This window comes from Ursus americanus, chromosome 8 (assembly GCF_024610735.1).
Source record: "Ursus americanus isolate L20-20 chromosome 8, mUrsAme1.1.p, whole genome shotgun sequence".
Classification (NCBI taxonomy): domain Eukaryota; kingdom Metazoa; phylum Chordata; class Mammalia; order Carnivora; family Ursidae; genus Ursus; species Ursus americanus.
The window spans coordinates 44,940,101-44,964,061 of NC_142134.1; positions in this window are offsets into that span (position 1 = coordinate 44,940,101).

Consider the following 23,961-nt stretch of genomic DNA (forward strand, 5'->3'; position numbering starts at 1 on the left):
CTCTGATGGGCTCTGCCTCTTTCATAATGAAATCTGGAGGGAGAGAGAGGGGAAGGGAGAGCGCGAGCGAGCTTATCCAAGCACGCACAGAAAGCGCATACGCTGTTCAAAGAACCTGCGACCCTGAACATTGAGAGGGGTCCCTGACTTAGCACGAGCGGTTCTCTGGTAGCGAGACATAGTATCTGCCTTTAATTTGCTAACAGGCTTTTTAATTCTTTAAAAAAAATTTTAAGTCAAATAAATAATTTGCTAACAGTTTTTAAATAATACCGGTGGGTTTGGCAGGTGCGCGGGCATTATTTCATTTGATTCCCACAGCGGAGCCTTGAGAGATGCTGTTAACTCAGTGCTTACACATGGGGGATCCGAGGCACCGGGAAATCTCAGCCGCACCAGCCAGACCCACAGGCAGACCTGGCTGAACGGGCACCGTGGTGCGTCGTTAGGACAGTGAAGAGCTCGGCTAAGGAAAGGCTCCGTGAAAAATGTGTTTTGGAAATTGTAAGATGGGGAGAGGATGTTTGTCAGCGGCCATAAATTTATGAAGTGTTACGAGTACAGCCCTGGCATTAGGATTAAAGGACTGAAAAGAAATAAAGTGGTGGGATTCGCTGCTTCAGACAGGTTTATCCCCAAACAAACCAGATTCAGAGTTCACGGCACTGTTGACTCAACAACTTTCAGTCAGTCCTCAGAGGCACCTACAAAGGAGAGGGACCTCTCTGCACACCAAGGAGGTGGAACCATTTGGGAAGGCATCTATCCGTCATGAAGCCACAGCCCGCGGTGAGTTGTGAAAGCCAACAGGAGGATTTTCTAGGCAGATGTCTTAGCTCAGGGTTAGTTTGAGGGGAGCCAAGACCCTAGAGTGAATTCTTCCTCCTGGGGGCTTGTCCTCCCCCCACTTTTTTAAAAAAAGATTTTTATTATATTTATTTGTCAGAGAGAGACTAAGCACAAGCAGAAGGAGCGCAGGCAGAGGGAGAAGCAGGCTCCCCGCTGAGCAAGGAGCCCAGAACCCTGGGATCACGTCCTGAGCTGAAGGCAGACGCTTAACCGACTGAGCCACCCAGGCATCCCTTTCCCCCCTTTTCTGACGCTAGAGGCGAATGGGTGACTTTCATTTCCCAGTGGTGGACTGAGCTCCTGTGTTTCATCTTTTCTCCTCCCCAAATCTCATGAAAATGACAGACTATGAAAAATAAGAATAAATTCACAGCATACTGCATTCATAATCATAGATAATTTGTTTTTTCTCCATTAGACCATAGATTCCATGGGGGCAGAGCTGCTGCAAGCATTTAGGAAAATAATGTGCCATCATACTTTCCCAAAACACTAAAACCAAGAAAACCATGCAGTGACTTCTATTGAGCTTTGAAGGAAGTGGAATGTGACCAAAACTAATCTGTTTTCCTTTAGGCTTATGTAAGCAAAACAAAGATACTCAGATATACAAGGAACAAGCTCCCCAGATACTTTCATTAGACAGGTCTATCCTGGGGAGCCGGGAAGGACAAGACAAGGAGGAGGCCCTGCTGAGCCTTTACTTTCTTCCAACCACAGGATGAGATAAGCCCAGAACACAGACGCAGAGGGTGAGGGGAAGCCTCACTCTGCAGACACCGCCCCCGTTACCCCTCCTCGTTGCCCCTCCTTGTGTTAATGATATTAAAATCCACAATCAAATTCAATAAGCAGTAATTAGAGGCAGACCAACTCATCCAACTAGCTCCTCTGTTGGTTTGGGGAGGGATTGGGGAGGTGATTAATACAATGGGTGAAGAGCAAAAAGCAGAAGGCGATGGATCTGTTTCGTCAATCAGCAGGCTCACAGTAAACCTGCCCTTTGGGGGCTGCTTGGGGCCTGCAGACCTGTCGTCTCCCTGCTGATGTGGTTATTGTCAATGGAAAGAAAGCAGATGTTCCTGCCTCCCCTCTTCCTTCTGATCTCCTTCACTATTTAGGAGACAACCCCAGGAGTAGAAAACAGAGGTCATAATCCAGGTGTGGTAGTCGCATGGGTCAATTAGCCTCCGCAATTACCTTCCTCTTACTCTCGCTGCCACCACGGAGGGTGTGGCCCACCTGCAGGAGAGGGAATGCATAGAAGAGAGAGACAATAACACAGCACTTGGAAAATATGCTATAGAGGGTGGGGGAGGTGACAATAAATTTAGAACCCTGTTGCACACCACACCAAAAATAATCCCACATAGATTAAAGGGTTAACTCTAGGGTGCCTGGGTGGCTCAGTGGGTTAAGTGTCTGCCTTGGGCTCAGGTCATGGTCTCAGGGTCCTGGGATCAAGCCCCGCATCAGGCTCACTGCTCAGTGGGGAGTCTGCTTCTCCCTCTCCTTCTGCCCCTCCCCTCTGCTCCTGCTCTCTCTCTCACTCACTCGCTCTCTCAAAATTAATAAAATCTTTAAAAAAATAAAGGGTTAACTATAATAGTAATGATGATGCAAAAAAATATTGGAGAAAAACATTGGCTAATATTTATCTCATCTTTGGATAAGGAAAATCACCCTAAGCAAAAAAGCAACAGAAGAAATCCTAATGGGAAGCTCACTAGATACGGCCACATAAAGGTTTTAAACACAGCAGTAAAAACAGCATTGAAAAAAATTAAATGCAAATGTACAAAATGAAAAAAAATATTTGAAACATACCTAAAATCAAGAGCTAATGTCATTAATTTATGAAATGGGTTTTTACCAATTAATGAGAACAAACTACACAATAGGAAAAAAGGCAAATGATATGAATAGACACACAGATGACAGAAAGGAATGCAAATCACCAGTATACTTATAAAAAAAAATCACACTAAGTAACCAAAGAAATTAAAGCATCTAGGGGCATCTGGGGGGGCTCAGTCGGTTAAGCATCTGCCTTAGGCTCGGGTCATTATCCCAAGGTCCCAGGATCGAGCCCCGAGCCCCTATCGGGCTCCCTGCTCAGTGGGGAGTCTCCTTCTCCCGCTCCCTCTGCCCCCGTTCCCCCCCCTTGCACACGCACTCTCTCTAAGTAAATAAATAAAATCTTTAATATAATATATGTAAGGGAACAATAGGAACTTTTTCCCCCAAAGATTTTATTTATTTATTTGACAGAGAGCACAAGCCGGGGGAGTGGCCTGCAGGGAAAAGGAGAAGCAGACTCCCCGCTGAGCAGGGAGCCCGATGTGGCACTCGCACAATCCTGGGATCATGACCTGAGCCGAGGGCAAATGCTTAACCGAGTGAGCTACCCAGGCGCCCCAAGAACATTTTCTTTAAAGTGAGAGCTACACTGAGTGCTTACTATATACAGAGAATCTTCTAAGCCTTTACATGGTCCATCTCCTTTAACTCTTACAATAGGCTTAATCGGGTTAGAAATTTGCCAGGTCACTTCCTAGCAGGGAGAGAGTCAGGATTGGAACCCACACTTGTGGATCCCAAAGTCTGCTCTCCGAAGCCTGATGCGGTGTGGTTAAATAAGCGAGAGCACCGACACAGGAGACCGCTGTGCAGATGCCAAGCATCATGTTCATAACCACAGCTCTTATTCTGGACTTCACAGATGAATCCCAGCAGCTCCTGAAATGAGCTATGAACTTGTCTGTAGATGTACATACTTTTTTCCCGGAAAAGTGAGTCCTTGACTTTTCTCAGGTTCCTAAAAGAGTCCCAAGACCTATTTAGAGGAATAATAAGGGAGAAATTCCTGTGATAAAATCTTAAGTGATAAAACAAGTTAAAAAGCTATCAACATACACACACACACACACACACACACTCATATTCTAGTAAATATATAAATATATATAAATTTAGAGGGAATTTCTCCAACGTATAGTATATCAGAGTGGTAGTATTAAAAGTGATCTTTAGGGGCACCTGGGTGACTTTGTCAGTTAAGTATCCAACTCTCGGTTTTGGTTCAGGTCATGATCTCAGGGTCCTGAGATCCAGCCCCCCACCCTCATCGGGCTCTGTGTTCAGCTGGGAGTCGGCTTGTGATTCTCTCTTTGCTCTCCCCCCTGCTCTTGCACATGTGCGCTTTTCTCTCTGTCTCTCTCTCTCAAATAAATTTTTTTATTTTGTTTTTTTATCTTAAATATTTTATTTATTTGGGAGAGAGAGAGAAAGAAAGAGAGAGCATGAGCTGAGGGGGAGGGGCAGAGGGAGAGGGAGAGGGAGAGGGAGAGGGAGAGGGAGAGGGAGAGGGAGAGGGAGAAGCAGACTCCCCGCTGAGCAGGGAGCCGGGTTCAGGGCTCGATCCCAGGACCCTGGGATCATGATCTGAGCCTAAGGCAGATGCTTAACCCACTGAGCCACCCAGGGGCCCCTCAAATAAATAAATCTTTTCTCCTGTTTTTTTTTTAAATCTTTACTGTGTTTCTGAATTTCTGCCAGAATAGTATTTTATAATCAGAAAAATATGTTATTTTTTAAAGTATCAAATCCAGAGGAAAAATAAATTCCACCAGTGTCAAAGGGCAAACCGCTTTAATCAATCTTCAGCCCATAGGTTGATGGAGAAAACTAGGCAAAAGACACAATTTACAATAGAAAAAGCATACGCTATTTATTAAATAGAAATAGTTTTATTTCACTAGTAGTTATATAAATATAAAAGTTAAAATCGGATAGACAAAGAATCTCAAAGCAGCAACAGTTAACGCTGCAATGCAACGGAAGGAGCCCTCGAACCCCCGGATGGTGGTGAAGGACTTGACATAGCTTCTGGGGAATGCAATTGCATAATACAATTCTGCTTCTGGAAATTTTTTTAATTAGAATTATTTCAAGTGAAGTGCCAGAAACCCTAACTCATAACCGTTTAAGGCCAAAAAGGGAACTTATTGACTCATGAAAATGAAAAATCTCCAGGTATGGCTGACTCCCAAGTTAAAATGAGGACTCAGTCTCTCTTCATTTCCCAGCTCTGCATTCCTCTATTGTTATCTTCATTGTCGTGTATACTTTCTCCATAGGGAGGCTCAGCAATTTCACATACAGGTTTCCCCTGATATCTGAAAGTAGAGCATTCCTTTGAAACCTTCCTAAGCTGGGATACCATCAGGGAAGACGCCATTACCATTCATCTATGCAGAAAAAGTTTTGAGCATTCCTAGACCCCAAAGTAGCCTTGGGGCACCTACGTGGCTCAGTTGGTTAAGGGTCTGCTTTCGGCTCAGGTCATGATCTCAGGGTCCTGGGATCAAGCCCCTTGTTGGGGTCCCTGCTCAGTGGGGTTTCTGCTTCTCCCTCTCCCTACCCCGCCCCCCGTGCTCTCTCTCTCTCCCTCAAATAAAGAAATAAAATCTCTTAAAAAAACAACAACAACAAAGTAGCCTCTCTTACGCTTTTCTGATACCCCAGGACACATCCTGCTGACAGATGCACATTATAAATGGAGAAAAAACAGATGCTCACAGACACAGTTCAAAGCTGTGGAGTCTTGCTTGCTGAGATGCTAAGCCTGGTTCTCTGGGAAGGAGCTTGGCAGGGCTGCTCTCACTGCTGGGGAGAATGGCTTCTATCACAACTCATTGTGAAACAAACTCTGCATATGATTTTCGCCTTCGCCTTTCATTGTAGAAGGGAACATCCTCTTCAGATTTCTTTTGAAACAGGTGCTAATGTAGGTCTCTCATAAAAGTGAAGAGGCCGAATACAAACTTTCCAAAGGCAAGGGATACCCGTATATCCTACCGCTTTCAACCACCTACGAAAAGAGAATATCTACTTCCCAATAATTCCCAGAACAATCTTGGGACAAATCTGGCCGTGAGCTTCCGCAGCTATCCTGTTTTTTTCTGATAACACATCAGATCTGTCATCTTTGTAAAAGTACCCATGTCCTTGCTCCTGAGTCACATGATTCAATTGCACACTGCCTAGTTGCTACCAAAAAGCCATCAGGAGAGATTTGATTTAATCCAGATTCTCCATTTTGCATTATCTCAAAATCTGTACCCGAGAAGCCCTCAGCTTTCCACTCATCCCTTCAATGATTTAAAAAAAATTTCCTTTACATGGAAAGATTTGCTTTTTTCTTTTTTTCTGCTCATCATCTGTTCTTTAACCAGTTCCATTCTTGTTTTTATATCTTCTTTAACTTTCCTTTCACTGCCAGCTAACCAGAAGGTGAGAGGTCTGTTGCTTTCTTGAAGTTGCAACATCTCAACATATTTTGGATGCATGGACATCCCATAACGACCTTTGTATGGCATAAGGCTTGTATCAGGAGGCATTTGTCATCTGATAAACTGAAAAGGAAGAAACAGTATCTACAAAGCTCTAACAGGATATTAAACTGAGAATTTATTTGATCGAAACATGAAAAAAAAATCCAGATGTTTTTCAAGTCTCCCAACTGAAAAATTACCTCTTGTTAAGTTACCAAGCAATACAATAAATACAAAAAATGGTTTAAAAAAAAAGAAAATTTATTTTTAAAAAAGAAGTTTTGGGGCAGTTGGGTGTCTCAGTCGGTTAAGCGTCTGCCTTCAGCTCTGGTCATGATCCCAGGGTCCTGAGATCAAGCCCCTCATCAGGCTCCCTGCTTAGTGGGGAGTCTGCTTCTCCCTCTGCCCCTCCCGCTGCTTGTGTTCTCTCTCTCTCAAATAAATAAATAAATCTTTTTTTAAAAAAGTTTTATTAAAATTAGTCTCCACTAATTGGTTTGGATGTGTGGGTTTTTTTTCATTTTGTTTTGTTTTTTAAGATTTTACTTATTTGTCAGAGAGACACAGGGAGAGAGAGAGAAAGAGAGCACAAGCAGGGGGAGTGGCAGGTAGAGGGAGAAGCAGGCTCCACACTGAGCAAAGAGCCTGATGCAGGACTCCATCCCACCTGGGATCATGTCCTGTGCTGAAGGCAGACACTTAGCCTACTGAGCCACCCAGGTGTCCCTGGGTGGTTTTTTTAAATTTCCATCACCCCACACAAGGTAGATAAAGCATTAACACTTTTAATTGAAGAAATGTTATTTTGAAACATTCTTTAAAGGTGGATTTCTCTTGGAATAATTTAAAACTCCTTGCCCATTGAAAGGAAGGAAAAATAAAATAAAAGAGAGGGAGGCAAGCCATAAGAGACCCTTAACTATAGGGAACAAACTAAGAGTTACTGGAGGGGAGGGAGTGGGGGGATGGGACAATTGGGTGATGGGCATTAAGGAGGGCACTTGATGTTATGAGCACTGGGTGTTATATGCAGCTGATGAATCACTAAATTCTGAACCTAAAATACACTATATGTTAACTGAACTTAAAAATACACTATATGTTAACTAAATTGAATTTAAATTAAAACAAAAATTTCTTGCCCATTACACAAGAAGCAAAGAATACAAACCACCACTTGCTCACTCCTTTAACCTTAGTAATATGTGTTAGAGAATAGTAATGAATTCTGGTTTCATATGATCCTAAGAAAGACTGTAGTTTGTTAATTTTATATTTCATATATTTCATTCTTTTCTTACTTTCAATATTGAATTAGTCTTGCCGTTCAGCAGATCTGAGAATGATGACCCATGGCTGCTGCTTACTAGTGTCTGTCATGCTATCCCCTGCCCTGCTTTGTCTAGAATACCGATTGGGAGAGAGTGGATACAGTCACTGCTTTCCCCCCATCACTTCTGCAAAATCATGCTGAGAACTTCATGGAAGCTGGAGAGGGGGGGATCGAAAATTGGTACTAGTGTTTTTCAAGTGCTTAGACTTTCTTTTAACTGGCCAAATACTTTTCCCCAAAAACGGGTATTTCAGAATATCTATGATACATATATGTATATATGCAAAATGTGCACATATATACTTTCTTCTATTTCTCTAGACCCTTCAGAGTTGTCTGTAATTAGTAGACACGGATCCCTAAAAAATTTCAGAAATTTTGTAATATTGTGTTATAACAACTCAATTCAAGCGCCGTGTATTAATCTCCCAGTGCTTTGCTAGACAGGACAGAGGTGAATACGTTTCCTGTTCTCAAGGATCTTGCTGCTCCATCCAAGTGCACAGCTCAGTGTACAAATGCAAAGCATATTGTGATGGACTTTATTCGGGTTCACATGAGATGAGACAGGTGAATACTGGCTGTGGAGTCCAAGCCTAATTAACCAGTGAGTACTACTCTCAACGTGCAAAGGGATGCAAAGGGTATTCCAGGGAAGGAGAACAGCGTGAACGAAGTCACGGGAGCACATTACTTCCCCTGGGAGCACAGGGGGAGCAGAGTGTGTATACACAGTGACAAGGGTGGGAAACAAGATGGGGCGAGGTGGGTAGTGAAGGCAAACTTTTTAAGGTCTTTACTGCCACATAAAGAACTCGATTCTGTGACAACAGAAAGTTAGCTAAGTTTTCCATGCAGGAAAGTGACATATCCAGATTCAAGTCTCAGAAAGACGATTCCAGAAGGTCTGGGTAAATGGGTAGGAACAGCATAAAGAATAGGGAGAGAGTCAAGTAGGAGGCTGACTATGGCCATGGAAAATGACGGCAACTTATAGTACAGAATAAATATGGAAACTGAGAGGAGAAGATGCATTGGTGGTGAAGGACAGATGACTCAAGCTAAGTTAGGCTCTCATTTGGAAGACTGGGTGGACGGGAACGATATTAACTGAGATGTAACACACCAGCAAAACAGCAAGTTTGAGATCCAAGCAGCGAGGTCTCAGATGTGTTGGGTATCAGATGTTTGGAATGTCTAGCTGTAGTTTAACAAGCAGATGAACTTCAGTTCTGAAGCACGGCAGAGATCTGGGGAACAGACACAAACGGTCAGACTTACAGCAATTGTTATGCCTCCACTCGCTGGTAATACGTGTGACGTAGTAAACTAGAAACGCTTCTTTTACAGAATATACCCAGATATGCTGCGTAAAGTCTAACAAACATCTTTTTAAAGGCACGGGCAAATCCACAACACAGTCAATGGAGACCCTCCATGTACATCTAATGGGCGTTCCAGAAGGAAAGAAGGTACAAAACCAATATTTTTAAATGTAATAGTTAGGAATTTTCTAGACTTGAAGAAAGACACAAATCCAGATCCAGGCAGTGTAATGAGTCCTAAGAAGAATAAAAAGAAATAAATTTCTAACATAAACTGGATAATCTGAATGACTGTCGGGTACTAGGGATGCAAAAACAGGGAAGGTAAGGTTTCTGTGAAATGGTGCCTACCGTCTACCACACACTTCTATTTTGGACTCTTTCTATACCCTTTTTCACACTCTTTGTGTTCCTTTACTGTGGTCATATCCTTAAATATCGCTCTTCTAGAATGTAGGCTCTTTTTTCTTCTCACTGCACATTCTTAGGCGGTATCATTAACTTACCTGCTTTGAGCTCTAGACACTGACCCATGAATTTATTTATTTTTTTAAGATTTTATTTATTTGAGAGACAGAGTGAATGAGAGAGAGAGCACAGGGGCAGAGGGAGAGGGAGAACTGACAGGTAGCCTGACAGGACACACACGACATGGGGCTCCATCCCAGGACCCTGGGATCATGACCTGAGCCGAAGGCAGACACCTAACTGACTGAGCCGGGCGCCCCTGACTCATGAATTTCTATTTCTAGCCCCAAATCTCATCAGAGCCCTAAATCCACCACAGATCCTGCGTACATGACCTAAAGCAGAATTCACTCCATCCATCCCAATCCTGGATCTCCTCTTCTTTGCCTTAGTTAATGGCACTGCTCTCAGCAGTCTCTCGCCTTTCTACACATGTTTCTTTGGCTGGGAAATACATCCAACCCCCTTTCCTTCCTCCAGAAATATCCAGTCTGTCCCTTAAAATTTACTTCAAATCTCACTTCCCCTATAAGCCCCTTTAACTTGTCTTCTGTTTCCCTGTTCGAGTCCGGTGCTGTCTTCCTGGCTTCCCAGAGCAGCATTTCGGGCCTCACCCACAGCTGTAAGCATCTTTTGGAAGTCCAGCTTCTGCGGGAGACTCCGGGTCTGTCAGTAGCAGGAGCTGCGTGAGTGCTGTTCTGTGTCCTAGGCCTTGCCCCGCCTCCCTCCTGTCCTTAAGAACAGGCCCGATTTGCATGTAGGTGAATGAATGGGCAGAAGGATTAATGAATGGGTGTGGTCTTAGCCAACCAGCACAGAGGGACTCAAGGGTGTGGCTTTAGCGTCACAGTGTCATCTGGGGACCACCTTCACTTCTGTGAAGCCGGCTCTGATGGGAAGTCTGTAATTACCGCACAGAGCACGGCAGCTGGCCTCGCGGGCTGTGTGCCAGCAGCAGGGTGTTGCCATCATTGTCATAAAGCCGTCTCAACAGCCCCGCTCCCGACGACCTGACGGGAAACTGTCTGGCCGCGGGGCGGAATATTAAGTGACATCGTGTTTCTGCAGCTAGCTGAGCTGCTTGAGTCACGGCCGCGGGAAAGCATTTTCACACAATTAAAATCTCTGTGGAGGAGGGAAAGCGGAGAATAAACAAGGTCGGGCCGAACGCCGGCCTGGAAGCAAAGGCAAGAGACAGAGACGTCGGCGTGGCCGGCATCCTCCATCCCGAGGTCGGAGGAGAGCAGAGATGAAGGCTGAGCGGTCCACACATGCGATTTCAAATAGTCTAAAATGTGCTCCCCAGCGAGTTGGGGGAAAAAAATAATAAAATAAAAAATTTCTAGAAAATACATACAGTAAATTGAACAGGGCCATGGGGCAAATGCATAAAAGCTCTCTCCCGTGAGAACAAACTGAAATAGATCAAGTACGTCTTGTCACTTCCTATTTCCAAACGAATGAATTACTTTTTAAAAAGCCCTTGCGCTGCTGGGTTTGGCACAAGGAAGGAAATTCCTGATGTGTATCTCACGCGAATGGAAAACGATCGGGGTGATAAAGTCCTGCTGCTTCTTCAGGGAATCGACATAAATAATTCTTGTTAATATAGGAAAACTAGAACTTGAAAAACCTTTCTGGTAGGTTAGAGCTCTGAGGAGCACACTGTATTTTACTTTTACTCAAAGGAGTATTTCCAGTGTCACCTTGAGCAAGGAGGGAAAAAAGGGGACCTAAAAACCCTAAAATGTAAGATAACTTTCTTGGGTTGGCTCCATTAAGAAAGGAAGGATTAACTTGCCTCACTGCCTTCCAGATCCTGCGGGTACAGAGGTGAGAAAGAGGAGATCTCTACATCTCACCGACAAATGTGGAAGGACCAGGGAGAGCCCAACATCAGGGTATCAAAGAGCCCAAAGGCATGAAGAACAGCTGGACGCCAGGAGGGATTAGAGGCAGGCACTGAAGGTTAAGAATCTGCTTTTCCCTCCTTTTCTTTTCCTACTTCCACAGCAGAGGAACAGGACCTGTGCAGACACAGAATCGTGGAAGGTCTGCTATGTTTAGCTATGAGGGGACTGGGGTCTTGGAGTCCTGGAGGAGTTAAGGAAGGAATCATAAGAGCTGGGGCGCCTGGCTGGCCCAGCTGGTAGAGCACATGACTCTTGATCTCAGGGTCATGACAGGGCTGTGAGTCTGAGCCCCATGTTGGGTGTAGAGATTACTTAAAAAAATAAAAACTAAAAAAAATGAATGACAAGAGGTGAGAGAGATAAACAGGCATTAGCAGATTGGTCTTAATTCTGTAGGCCTTGGAGGGATGAGCTGATAAGTAAAGAAGGTGATATTTTTAAGGAAATTCTCTCTGGCGGCAACATGGAGGCCAACCCAAATCCATGACTCTTGGCCTTTTTCCACCATGACATCCATGTTTGTGTCCTCCCATTTCCCATGTGTAACTAATACAGGGGTTTCCATCCTCAAGAACGCAGAATGAAATGCCAGTGAGAGCATGACTTGAATCCACTCCAAGTTATTTTAAACTAAATTTATCACAAACTTTGGTACTTCAGTTATTACTAAATTATGTGCAGTGCCCCTCATAACTGATCATGGAAGAGTCATGATGCCATGCTTGAGAACTACTGGAGCGAAGATAGTCATCTGTGCTCCACAGATACCCGGGGGTTCACAGGAGGTATCTGGGGGACTGGGGAGAAGCTAAGAGGACAGAACTCTGACACCTCCCCAAACCCACATTTCAACCAGAAAAAATGTATTTTTATCTTATTATTATAGGCCTTTCATCAAAATTTTGTTTCAATAAGATATTCCGCTACTGGGATGCCTGGGTGGCTGAGTCGGTTAAGCGTCTGCCTTCGGCTCAGGTCATGATCCCAGGGTCCTGGGATGGAGCCCTGCATCGGGCTCCCTGCTCAGTGGAGAGCCTGCTTCTCCCTCTGCCTGCTGCTCCCCCTGCTTGTGCTCTCTTTCTCTCTCTTTCTCTGACAAATAAATAAAATCTTAAAAAAATATATATTCCGCTACTTGAAAAGGATGGCTTGCAAAAACGCCTATCTGGAGCCCGCATCAAAATCTGTTCAAGCAGAAACTCCAAGGGAGGATGGGCATTCTTACCCGACCCCTTTGTACACTAGAGCTGAAGGACCACTGCTGGAAGCTACGTGCACGTGTGGTAGCATGGTCAAACCACCTCTGAAGAACGTTTATTTAGCATGCAGAGCCAAACCTTGGCTCACACCATGACCTGGCTTCCTGCAGCAGGTGGAAAGAGAAGGCAGTGTGGTCACTGGGCAATAGAGATGATAACATTTTTAGAATTGAAGACGACATCTATGTTCTGCTTCACTATATTCTTTATCTGGTAAGACGCTCATGTCCCGGGACAAAAAAATGCCATCTTGAGCCTCTCTCCTTCCCAAAATGTCATGCAGGTTTCTTGCCAAGATAAGAGGAACTGCATCTTTTCAGACCAATTCTGGGCACAGCTGACCCTGGACTGAATATCAAAGTTGGTCCAAGTTATTTATTTCTGAGACTTTTCTACTTTGTTTCCTACCACCCCCACCCCCCCACATCCTACTTTTTAGGCTTACCCTCTCTTCTAAGCCCCTGGTGCCCTGTGCCACCTAGCTCTTCCAAATCCCTACTGCAGGGTCTTCTCCCTCATCTATAATCTCCTGCTTCCTTCCTACCAAGCAAACTACTTTGGCAGAAGTATAGGGATAAGTAGGGGGGGAAGATGGGCATCCTTTAGAAGAAAATGTTGGGCTGAACTGAAGTCCCATCTGGAAGGAAGACCAAGGCCAGCACTACCTACAGACAAAGCCAGGACTTTATTTAGGAAGCAAGGTTAAATCTGCTCTCACCCATGATTACATCACCATTGGGGTCCCCAGAATTACAGAGTATAACTTAGATAACTTTAGCCCTAGAAAAAGATAGATATGACTAGTGGTCTGCCATAGGCAAATCTCAAAAGTGGTCCTCAGGAATATCCATTTTTGATCAAATGAACTTTTCAATGAACCTGTGAGGACCAATTATTCATTTTCTAAAATCTCTTGCACCTGTACATCTTAGGCAGTTGGTCAACACATTACTTACTGGCTATCTCTCACGTGGCAGGCTTAGTTTAGTTTCTGGGGATGCCACCACATAGACTGCATTTATATGTTTATTTTTTAAACACACAAATTAATTTTAGGTGATTATAGAATCATATGCTGTAAAACATGCTATGAAGAAGAGAAAACAGAACAATGTGGCACGTGGGCGGGGTGGTCAGGGAGCCCTCTCCCTGAAAGTACCATTCAAGTCGAGAGGTACATAAGGGGAAGACGGTAGTCATGTAAACATCCAGAGGGCAGCATTCCAAGTAGGACAGTAATGCAAAGATCCAGGGATAAGAAAACCTTGGCGTGTTTTCAGAGACCGAATGAAGGCACCAATACATGTTTACATTAAATATGTGGACCTCGAAGGGGCACCTGGGTGGCACCGTTGGTTGAGCGTCTGACTCTGGGTTTAGACTCAGGTCATGATCTCAGGGTTGTGAGATCAAGCCCCAGGTCAGGCTCTGCACTCAGCTTGGTGTCTGCTTGTCCCTCTTGTTCCTCCCTGCCTCTCCCCCTCCCCCATTCCCCCCCCCCCGACTGCACTCATGTGTGCTCTCTCTCTCTCCCCCCTAAATTAAACAAAACCTTCTTTTTTTAAGTAAAGGCTTTTTTTAAAGTAAGTTTCTTTCTTTCTTTATTTTTTTTTAAGGGTTTTATTTATTTATTTGAGACAGAGAGATACAGAGAGAGAGCATGAGCAGGGGGAGAGGAAGAGGGAGAAGCAGACGCCCCACTGAGCCAAGAGCCCAATGTGGGGCTCGATCCCAGGATGCTGGGAACATGACCTGAGCTGAAGGCAGACACTTAACCATCTGAGCCACTCAGGTGCCCCAAAGTCTTCTTTAAATAGATAGATAGATAGATAGATAGATAGATAGATAGATAGATAGATAGAAAGATATATAAGTATATACACATCAAACATCTAACAGACATGATTGGGAGCCTCAGAATTTGAACTATGACATCAGCACATTATCAATTAGTTTTCTTTTTTTCCCAAAGATTTATTTTTTTATTTGAGAGAGAGAGAGAGAGAGAGCGCGCGCGAGCGAGCATGTGAGCAGGGGGAGGGGCAGAAGAAGAGGAAGAGAAGCAGATTCCCTGCTGAGCAGGGAGCCTGATGTGGGGCTGGATCCCATAAACCTGAGACCATGACCTGAGCCGAAACTAAGTCAGATGCTCAACTGACTGAGCCACCCAGGCGCCCTTCAATTACTTTTCTTTTTTTCTTTTCTTTTTTTCTTTTTTCTTTCTCTTCTCTTTCTTTCTTTCTTTCTTTTTTTTTTTAAGATTTATTTATTTGAGAGAGAGAGTGTGGGGCGGTGGGGGGGGGCAGAGGGAGAGACAGAATCTCAAGCAGACTCCCAGCCGAGCATGGAGCCCAACACGGGGCTCCCTCTCACAACCCTGAGATCCTGACCCAAGCTGAAATCAAGAGCTGGATGCTTAACCAACTGAGCCACCCAGGTGTCCCTCAATGACTTTTCTTTTAATCCAATAAGTATTAAATACCTCCCCCGTCCTCCAGCTGGCAGGCTTTCTGCTAGATGCAGAAGATAAGAGGTGCATCTAAAAGTGCCTGAGTAGTTCCGAAGGGTGGTGGAGACAGATGCGTAAGTACACAGTTAAAGCCAGCTTCCCAGTGAGTTACAGCAGTGGAGCAGGTGTGCCAAGAGGGGCTGTGGAGGCTTAGAGGAAGAAGGTCTCACTCCTCCAGAAGTATGAAAAGCTTTTACATGGGAGGTGACCTTTAAGTTGAGCCCTTTGAGATGAATAGGATTTAATAAGATGAATTGTTCCAAGCAATACCGTGGACTAGATATTCTGAAAAATCCTCCAGTTACAAAACACTGAACTGCTGAATTAAATACAGTAAATATCCTTTGAAAGCCAGGAATGTCTAATGGTGAACTAGTGCCAAAGCTCTGTGTTGTCCTGAGGGCATCTGTCAGTACCAGGAACCCACAGTCCTGGGGAGGTTGGGGTGGGGGCATTGGGGGACAGGACATAAGAGACAGAGACTCAGGCACCGACAGATAGTTGGGACACTGGAAAGGAGATCCCCCACAAGAAGTCAGGAATCTTGAAGAGCCACACCCTCTTCAGAAAGGCAGGAGAGAAAGCTATCTGGCCCTTAGCAAGGGCAAAGCATGTCAAGTGTAGGTGCTGGGGACAGAAAAGATATGTCTCCTGAGGGAACTAATTACCACAGCTGACTCTTCTCTCATTCAAATTGGGGTCTGATTACACTGCTGACTCCATTTCCACCACAGAACCCCCAAGGCTCAAGAATGGGTGGCATCATGTTCTTCAGGAAGATGGTGTAAAGGACGGGCTAAAATGAAGATTGTTTAAGGAGCAGTTAGGTCCACCCTGAAAGGCTATACATTTCTCAGTAGGTAAGTTATATTTTAATAAAGACTTATTTTTTTTTCCAAAGGAGAAAAGGAAGAGCAGGATGAAGAGAAGGAGGAGGAGGAGTTAAATGTCCAGATCTACTCCCTAGTTTATGTCTCTTGATAATCTCCCCAGACTACAGCCTGGAGAGGGTAAAAGATTCTCTGTACTAGGGAACCCAGACATTGTTGAGGGTACAAATACAATAAGCAAAAATAATAGGTGAATGTGTGCCCATGGTATACTGTGACTGGTTACCCTAGCCTTCTTCCCCCTACTTGGTTCCTACTTGGCAGCTAGCGTAAAAAAAGAACACTGGGGTCTCCCTAATAAAATGGCTGGTCCCAGATCACCCTAAAGGGTGTTCAGAGCTTCCAGTCAGCAGTTTAGTGTCCCTCTCTCACATAACCAGGGGGGCCTGGGTGGCTCTGTGAGTTGAGTGTCTGACTCTTGATCTCAGCTCAGGTATTGATCTCAGGGTGGTGGGTTCGAGCCCCTCATTGGGCTCCATACTGGGTGTAGAGCCTACTTAAAAAAAAAAAAAGAATGAACACACAACCAAAGATTACTAGACATCTATGGAAAACTTCCACTGTGGAAGATAAAGACCCATACAAACAAAAAAGGAAACAAACAAGCAACCTACAAAAATAGAGACCAAGCATGGGAAACAAATTTTAAGTTAAAAAAGACCCTTTCAGGGGCGCCTGGGTGGCTCAGTCGTTGAGCGTCCGCCTTGGGCTCAGGGCGTGATCCCGGAGTCCTGGGATTGAGCCCCACATCAGGCTCCTCTGGTGGGAGCCTGCTTCTTCCTCTCCCACTCTCCATGCCTGTGTTCCCTCTCTCACTGGCTGTCTCTCTCTCTGTCAAATAAATAAATAAAATCTTTTTTTTAGAAAAAAAAAGACCCTTTCAGACATGGGTGTTGCAATTGCAAAATAAGAACAGGATGCCACAAAAAGGAACATTTAAAAAACAACAAAAAGAAGACGTCTTAAAATTTTAAATATGAAAGCAGAAATGAAATACTCAATCCCAGAGCTGGAACATAAAGTTAACATTTTCTATAAAATAAAGCAAAATGAGAGAGGCAGAACATAGGAAAGATTACAGAAATTAAAGGGCATCTTAATTAGTTCAGGAACAACAACAATAAAAAAGGTACCATAGACGGATGGCTTTTAAACAACAGAAATGTGTCTCTCACAGTTCCAGAAGCTGGAAGTCTGAGCTGATGGTACCAGCACGGTCAGCTTCGAAGAGCTCTCTTCAGGGTTGCAGACTTGTAGCTATATCCTCACAGGGAGTGAAGAGAGCAAGCTAGCTCTCTGGCCTCTTCTTATAAGGGCACTAATCCCATTCATGAAGGCCCCACCCTCATGTTAGAATTACCTTCCAAAGGCCCCAATCTCCTAACATTGTATTAGATTAGATTGGGTTTTAGCCTATGACTTTTGGGGGGACACAAACATTCAGTCCCTAACAGAAGGTTAGTCCTCAAGATACAATATTTAATATGTGCTCCTGGAAGGACAGAGAAAACTGAGCAAAGTAAATCTTCAGTGCAGGTTTTCAAGTACATTTCTCAGAATCTAAGGGTGGGATTTGTAGATTGGAAGGACATACTGATAAAGCCCAGCACAATGGATAAAACAGATCCACACTGAAGCACACCATTATGAAATTTCACCAAGCTAGCATCAAAGTTTATTAGCTTTCAGAGAAAGAGAAAGTAAAAAAAAAAAAACAACCCTGATCATATATAAAGGATCAGGCATCCAGATGGTTTCAGACTTAACAGTAATACTAGAAGCAAGATATCAACAAAACACTTAGTTTCCAGTAAAGAAAGTGAGGAAAGTTAGCAATCCCCCTGCTAAAAACAGTGAAAAACACTAGATAAAATATATTTTTGAAGATAAAAATACCTCAAAAGCATTAAAGACACAGACAGCTGGGAACTCTCAGGACTAGAGCCTACAACCAGAGAGGCAAGCAGAACATCAGAGCAATAATGGCAAACCTGAGCTAGACCTGCCCTCCTTCCCCTGCACCACAGGGAACTGTGGAGAGGACCACTTCGGTGCTGCCTTGGGGAGCAGGAAGGGAAAAAAAGGGAAAGAAGCTGATCTGGGGAGGTCATGCCCACAGATGGTCCTCACATGACATTGTACTCAGAGTGTACATAACCTGGGTGGGCCAGGAACTCTCAAACCTTGATGTGGTTCTTCCTGACAGTGCCCTTAGGCACCTGGAAGAAACAATTGGGACCTCAGAGAACCACCACAATAATTTTTCTAGGGTAATATCTAGTAGTCAGCAGAAGTTACCAGAAAATAAAACCTGAATCTGAATGAAAACAGAAATTGGAATAATCAGTCATGAACTTTAAACAACTAGGTCTACCAAGTTTAAAGAACTAAAGAAAAATTAAAAATATCTTTAGGAAACAAGGAATTCTGAGAATGACAAGGCAGTTTTGAAAAAGAACTAAAGATCATTTCCGAAATAAAAAAATACATGAAATTAAAAAAAAAAAAAAGTACAGTAATGCCTTCACAGTTCAGAAGGAAAATGATCACTGATCTGAAATTCTATACCCTGCTAAACTATTAATACATTACCAGGTTAGGGTAAAGAGACTGTTGATAGGCAATCTTTCAAAAACCTTACCTCCCATGTACCCTTTCTGATGAAGTTACTGTAGGATGTGGTCCATTAAAATCAAACAGCAAACCAAGAAGACGTGGAAAACAGAAGATGCAACATAGACAAAGGGAATTTCAAGGAAGAAAGTGCAAAGAGGTAGCACACTGTTGCTGTGGCACAAATAGTGGGGAAAGCGGTCTACAGGGAGCAAGAGGACTCAAGGACACACTGAGACCTGTCATCGCCAAAATACCTGCCATCATTCTAGTCTCCCCCACCTTTTTTTTTTTTACCTGAAGACAAAATGCCTGCTCATATTCTAATATGTAACTGACTTTTCTTAAGTGTTGCTACAAAAATTTCTGTTTTCCCTTCCATGTCCTGTTGCTTGGATCATCTAAGAAGCTCATTTATTCCAAGATATTTTGACATACTACTAAAAGCTGAAGTTAGGTCATATGATTTTAAAGATTTTATTTAGTTATCTGAGAGACAGAGAGAGCAAGCATGTGCGTGCACAGGTGGGGGGAGGGGCAGAGAGAGAGGGAGAAGCAGGCTCCCCACTGAGCAGTGAGCCCAATGCGGGGCTTGATCCCAGGGCCCTGAGATCATGACTTGAGCTGAAGGCAGACGCTTAACCTGCTGAGCCACCCCGGTCCCCTAGGTCATATGATTTTAGAAGCAAGAAATACAGGACTTTCAACTCCCTTTGACACTATTGTTGATGACAATCTGTATGCTCCACCCAGCAGCCCTGCCAGATGCTCTGGCTGCGGTCAATTAGCCGTCTGTTTTCCAGAACTCATTCTTTTCCTAAAAGTTCCCAGAACTCCATCAATTTCCCAACGTCAAACTTAGTGAAACACCTACACACTTACACATAAGTAACAACTCCCACATTAGGATGCACAGCGATTAAAGTACCACTTCCGGGTACCTTATAATGAATCAGGCTGTTACAAACGGTTGACTTATGACTCCAGCAACCCCGAAGCCTGCGCACTTGCTGACCCTCTCAAACTATCCTCTCGTCATGCTGACGTCTCCTAATCGGTTTTGGAAATAATCTGAGACTTGACCTATGTATCACTTTGTTTACAATGTTGGATTTGGGGATATAAATAAAAAATTGTTCTCTATAAACTTCAGTTGGAAAATGTATAAGAGGCTGCACTGTGGGAAGTTGGGGGATTAAAGCCAAGGGGTCTTATAACAAGAGGATATTAGAAACATTCTGCTAGTTGCCCCGTAGCCTGGAAATCTTTGAGTGATGTCACCCCTGAGCTGCACGCCAAGTGAGCCACAGAAGCACTACTGTCAACTTTCGTCCCGAGAATTTCCACCATCCAAACTGAGGGAGAGAATTTTTTTAACAAAAAATTCAGGAATTCATCAATTGTTGAAAAACATACCTTGAAGGGATGGTTTCCCCCTCTTGTCTGATTGGTCACTTAGAATTTGATGATTCAAATAGTTCCAGGAAGTAAGACTCATGACGTCAGTCTGTGCTAACATTTGTCTCACCAATTCCATTCTCTCCTGATAACGGCACTCAGCAGTGTGACAAAGCCAGGTGGAGTCAATTACAGCATCAATTTCACTAGATATTTCTTTAGAGCCCATACCATTAGAAGACATTCTGCCAAGAAATTTTACTGCGGTCTTAAATGAATTAATATGACCCTGACACATGCAATTTACTCACCATTATTATGCTTCAGGTTGGGAGTTTGCCAAGAAAACAGTCAGCAGTTTATCTGTTTGTTATCTATACTTTTAAGGGTTAAAGTGATTATGCAACTGAATTGAATCATTACTGCTAATTGATACCAAGTTATTTTAAAGGACTGAAATGGTTGGTCTATTATTTCAGGCTTTTTAATTTGAAACAAAGTAAAATGTCTCTTATTGATGTTTTTCTGAAAGTCATTTATTAAAATTATGAAACATTCACTTTGCTATTTAACAAAACCCACGATAATCTTTTCCTAAAGCACGATCAACAACTCTAAGGTCACGATGCTGATGACCAGCTCGGGGGGGGGGGGGGGGGGGTCCCGCACCACCAAGCAATTCTCCAACACCAGCTGGGTGTTCCCCAATTCCACTCAATTCTGACGCTATCCACCTGCAAATAGCCTCAAAGTCCTCAGATTAAGGGCTCAGTCCTATGAGACTGCACCCCCGCTTTTCCCCCACCTCAGGGCCAATCTTAAGTCCCAGTTGTCACCTGGGCTTCCGACAACTTTCTATAGATTGGAGGTTCCAATGACCCCCTCTTCAGGTTTCATTACTTTGCTAGAGCAGCTCACAGAACTCAAAAAAACATTTTACTTACTAACTAGATGACCGGCTTATTAGAAATGGATATAACTCAGAAGCAGCCAGACGAAGAGGGGCGTAAGGTGAGGTGTGGGGAATGGGCGCAGAGTTTCCAAGCCCCCTACACACGCGCCACTCGCCCAGGATCTCCGCGTGTTTACCAACCAGGAAGCTCCCCTAACCCCTCCCCTCGTGGTCCTACGCAGGCTTCATTACCGAGGCACGTTTGATTAAATCATTGGCCTCTGGTGGTGAAGTTCACCTCCGCCCCCTCTTCCCTCCTCAGAGGTTAGGGGGTGGGACTGAAAGTCCCAAACCTCTAATCGTGTCTTTGGTTCTCCTGGCAACCAGCCCTCAACCTTAGGGGACCAGAGCGGTCCAAAAGTCATCTCATTAATATAACAAAAGACACCCATCCCTGTCACTATCAGTTCCAACAGTTTTAAGAGCTCTTTGCCAGAAACAGGAGAGACCCAATATATATTTCTTATAATAATATCACATAAGATATATAACTTAAATGATTATGTCCTTGGTTAGAGTTTAGGCTGAAGTTCTTGGTAGAGAAGAGATGTTTTGGAGTGTGGTTTGCAGTTTCTCTAAAGGCAATATGTAAGTTAGCAGAGGCTAATTGCTTTAACAAACCGTCCCCAGATCTCAGCGTTTTGATTAGTGGAAGTTTACTGCTCAGCCGTGTCAAGTCCCAGGGCAGAGGTTCCTAAACACTGAAGGAATTGCTCCTCGAAGAAGGAACTCAAGAAGGGATCCCCCTTCCATCCTATAGTTTCACCATCTTCCTCAGAAAGGCCACCAAGCTGTGGGAGAGGGAGATAGTTCAAGTGGAAACAGCCCTGGGCACACAATTCCTTGCCTGTTAAGTGACACGTCACTTCTCTCATTCCATGGGCAAGAGCTCACCGCCATCCCAGTGGTATGCTGGAACCATCTGGTCTCAGCTTCTGAGCGTTCTTCTGTGCGTGTTTTCCCAATGCCACATTCAATGGTATCCTGTTGGTGGCTGGAAATAGGCCTTCGTGGAAATATGGACACCACGGAAATAGGCAAATACTACTGATGAAGCCTTTTTCCATCTGAAGGGCCAAGTGTTAAACATGGACCAGCACACCACAGAGTCACAGGGTTCGACCAAATAGATGCAAAAAGGCTGGGAAAGGGGCTGGCTGTGTGTCCAAGAGGAATGAACAGGTTTGGGGAGTATCTAGCCGCTTTCTGTCACATGAAACAAATTGAAAAAAGATAGTGTTTTGACTTTGGAAATGATCTTCTTATGACTGTTCTTTAAAAAGAAACATTACGAGGGGCACCTGGGTGGCTTAGTTGGTTAAGCCTCTGATTCTTGATTTTGGCTCAGGTCATGATCTCAGGGTCGTGAGATCAATCCCCACATTGGGCTCTGCTCTGGGCATGGAGCCTGCTTAAGATTCTCTCTCTCTCTCCCTCTGCCCCTCCCCCTGCTCTCTAAATAAATAAATAAATAAATAAATAAATAAAATCCAAAAAAAAGAAGAAACATTATTCTGGTTTTGGTTTTCTGTTATATCTGTATGTTATTTACATATTCTAATCTCAAAAAAATTGTTTATGAACAGCCTAACTCAAAATATATTACTGTTAGGTGAGTAGATGCCATCTTGTATGTAGGATTTTCTCCACGGGAAGCTCCCTTCCCTTTCAAGTGAGGTTTCTGTTCTTCTCCTTCTTACTCAAAATACTGCATACGTAATACCATCCTTTAAAAATATTTATGGGCATTTCTTTCTGATTTTGTAGTGAGTTGAAGTGTATGTGACTAGTCTTTTGCAGTCATAAATGGTCAAATAGCAGCAGTTTTATGTGGCCCGACCTATAGTAAGCATAGTTGTGTTGTTTTTTTTCAAGTCCCATTGGGGAGTTACCCTCATCTTTTGTTTTATTTGAGGAAGTTAACTGGATCACCTACAGGACCACTTACTAGCAATATAAATGATCAGAAATGAAAGATTAATGAACTTTCCTCCACCGTTCAAACTCCTATAGCTCTTTGACCCTTCCGAGGGGATTGGCTTCATAGTCTCTTTGACAATTCCTGCAATGATGCTCTTTTTGGAGAGAGAGCCTTTTTTTTTTTCTTTTGCCACGAAGGCTTCTGGCCATGCATAACACTATTTTCTCCTTCAATTCAGGAACCTGCTTTTTTCTGTGGCCCCCTCTACTTCTACTGCTATGACAAAGAGAACTTGTAGAATTCTTGAGAAGTGTGCTGGGACTTCTTGCAAAGCAGTAAGGGATATATAAAAATTAGGACTCACTGTCACAGTTGCAACGGCAATGTTGTCTGCTTTCTCAGGGTAATGGCACTGGGGCCAGGACAGCAGCTGGATGGGATACCCGTGGCAGGTTTCCTACTGAGACCTGGGCTGGGCTGGGAGTGACCCAAGAATTGACACAAACTCCCCATGACTCCTGCTTACCTTGGGGCTGCCTTTCTCTCTCTGGTCACCCTTCCATACTCTCGGCGCCTCTCATTTCTTTTGCACAATGTGTAGGACTTCTTTTTCACCTTCTTCCAACTCTTCGGTCTGCCCTTCTGGAGTCTGTAAACTCTCAGGGACAAGATAGGACTACGGGTAAGGAGAAAGACATGGACATACAAATGCCAACTTGACCCAGGGCCCTATCTTGTCTGTTTCCAAGGACCTCTCAAATCGACATTAGAGATCTATATTGTTGTTTTTTTCAAAATTCTATTGGGAATAACCTCTGATGTTTTATATTCTGCACCTGTTTCTTATTTGGACTTGAGACATGTTTGTGGTCCATTGTGTTATTTACACAGAGTCATTGTCATGTCAACGACTTCATGTGATAGCACAATCATTTTGCGAGGTAAATAGAACAAGTAGTATCCTTTGAAAGTGTGTGAAACGGGCAGTAAGAAAATTTAGGCCTTTCCCATGGTCCACAGCTAAATAACGCTGGTAAGTGGTGGTTGGAGGTAAGAAGGGGAAGACTCGAACCCAAGTCCGAGGGCTCCTAACTTCAAGTCTAGGGTGCATTCCCTTACAGGATTTTTTTGTCTTGTGCGGCACGAAGACGTTTAGCCAGAGCAGTACCATTAGTTTCTATTTGCCACTGTTTGA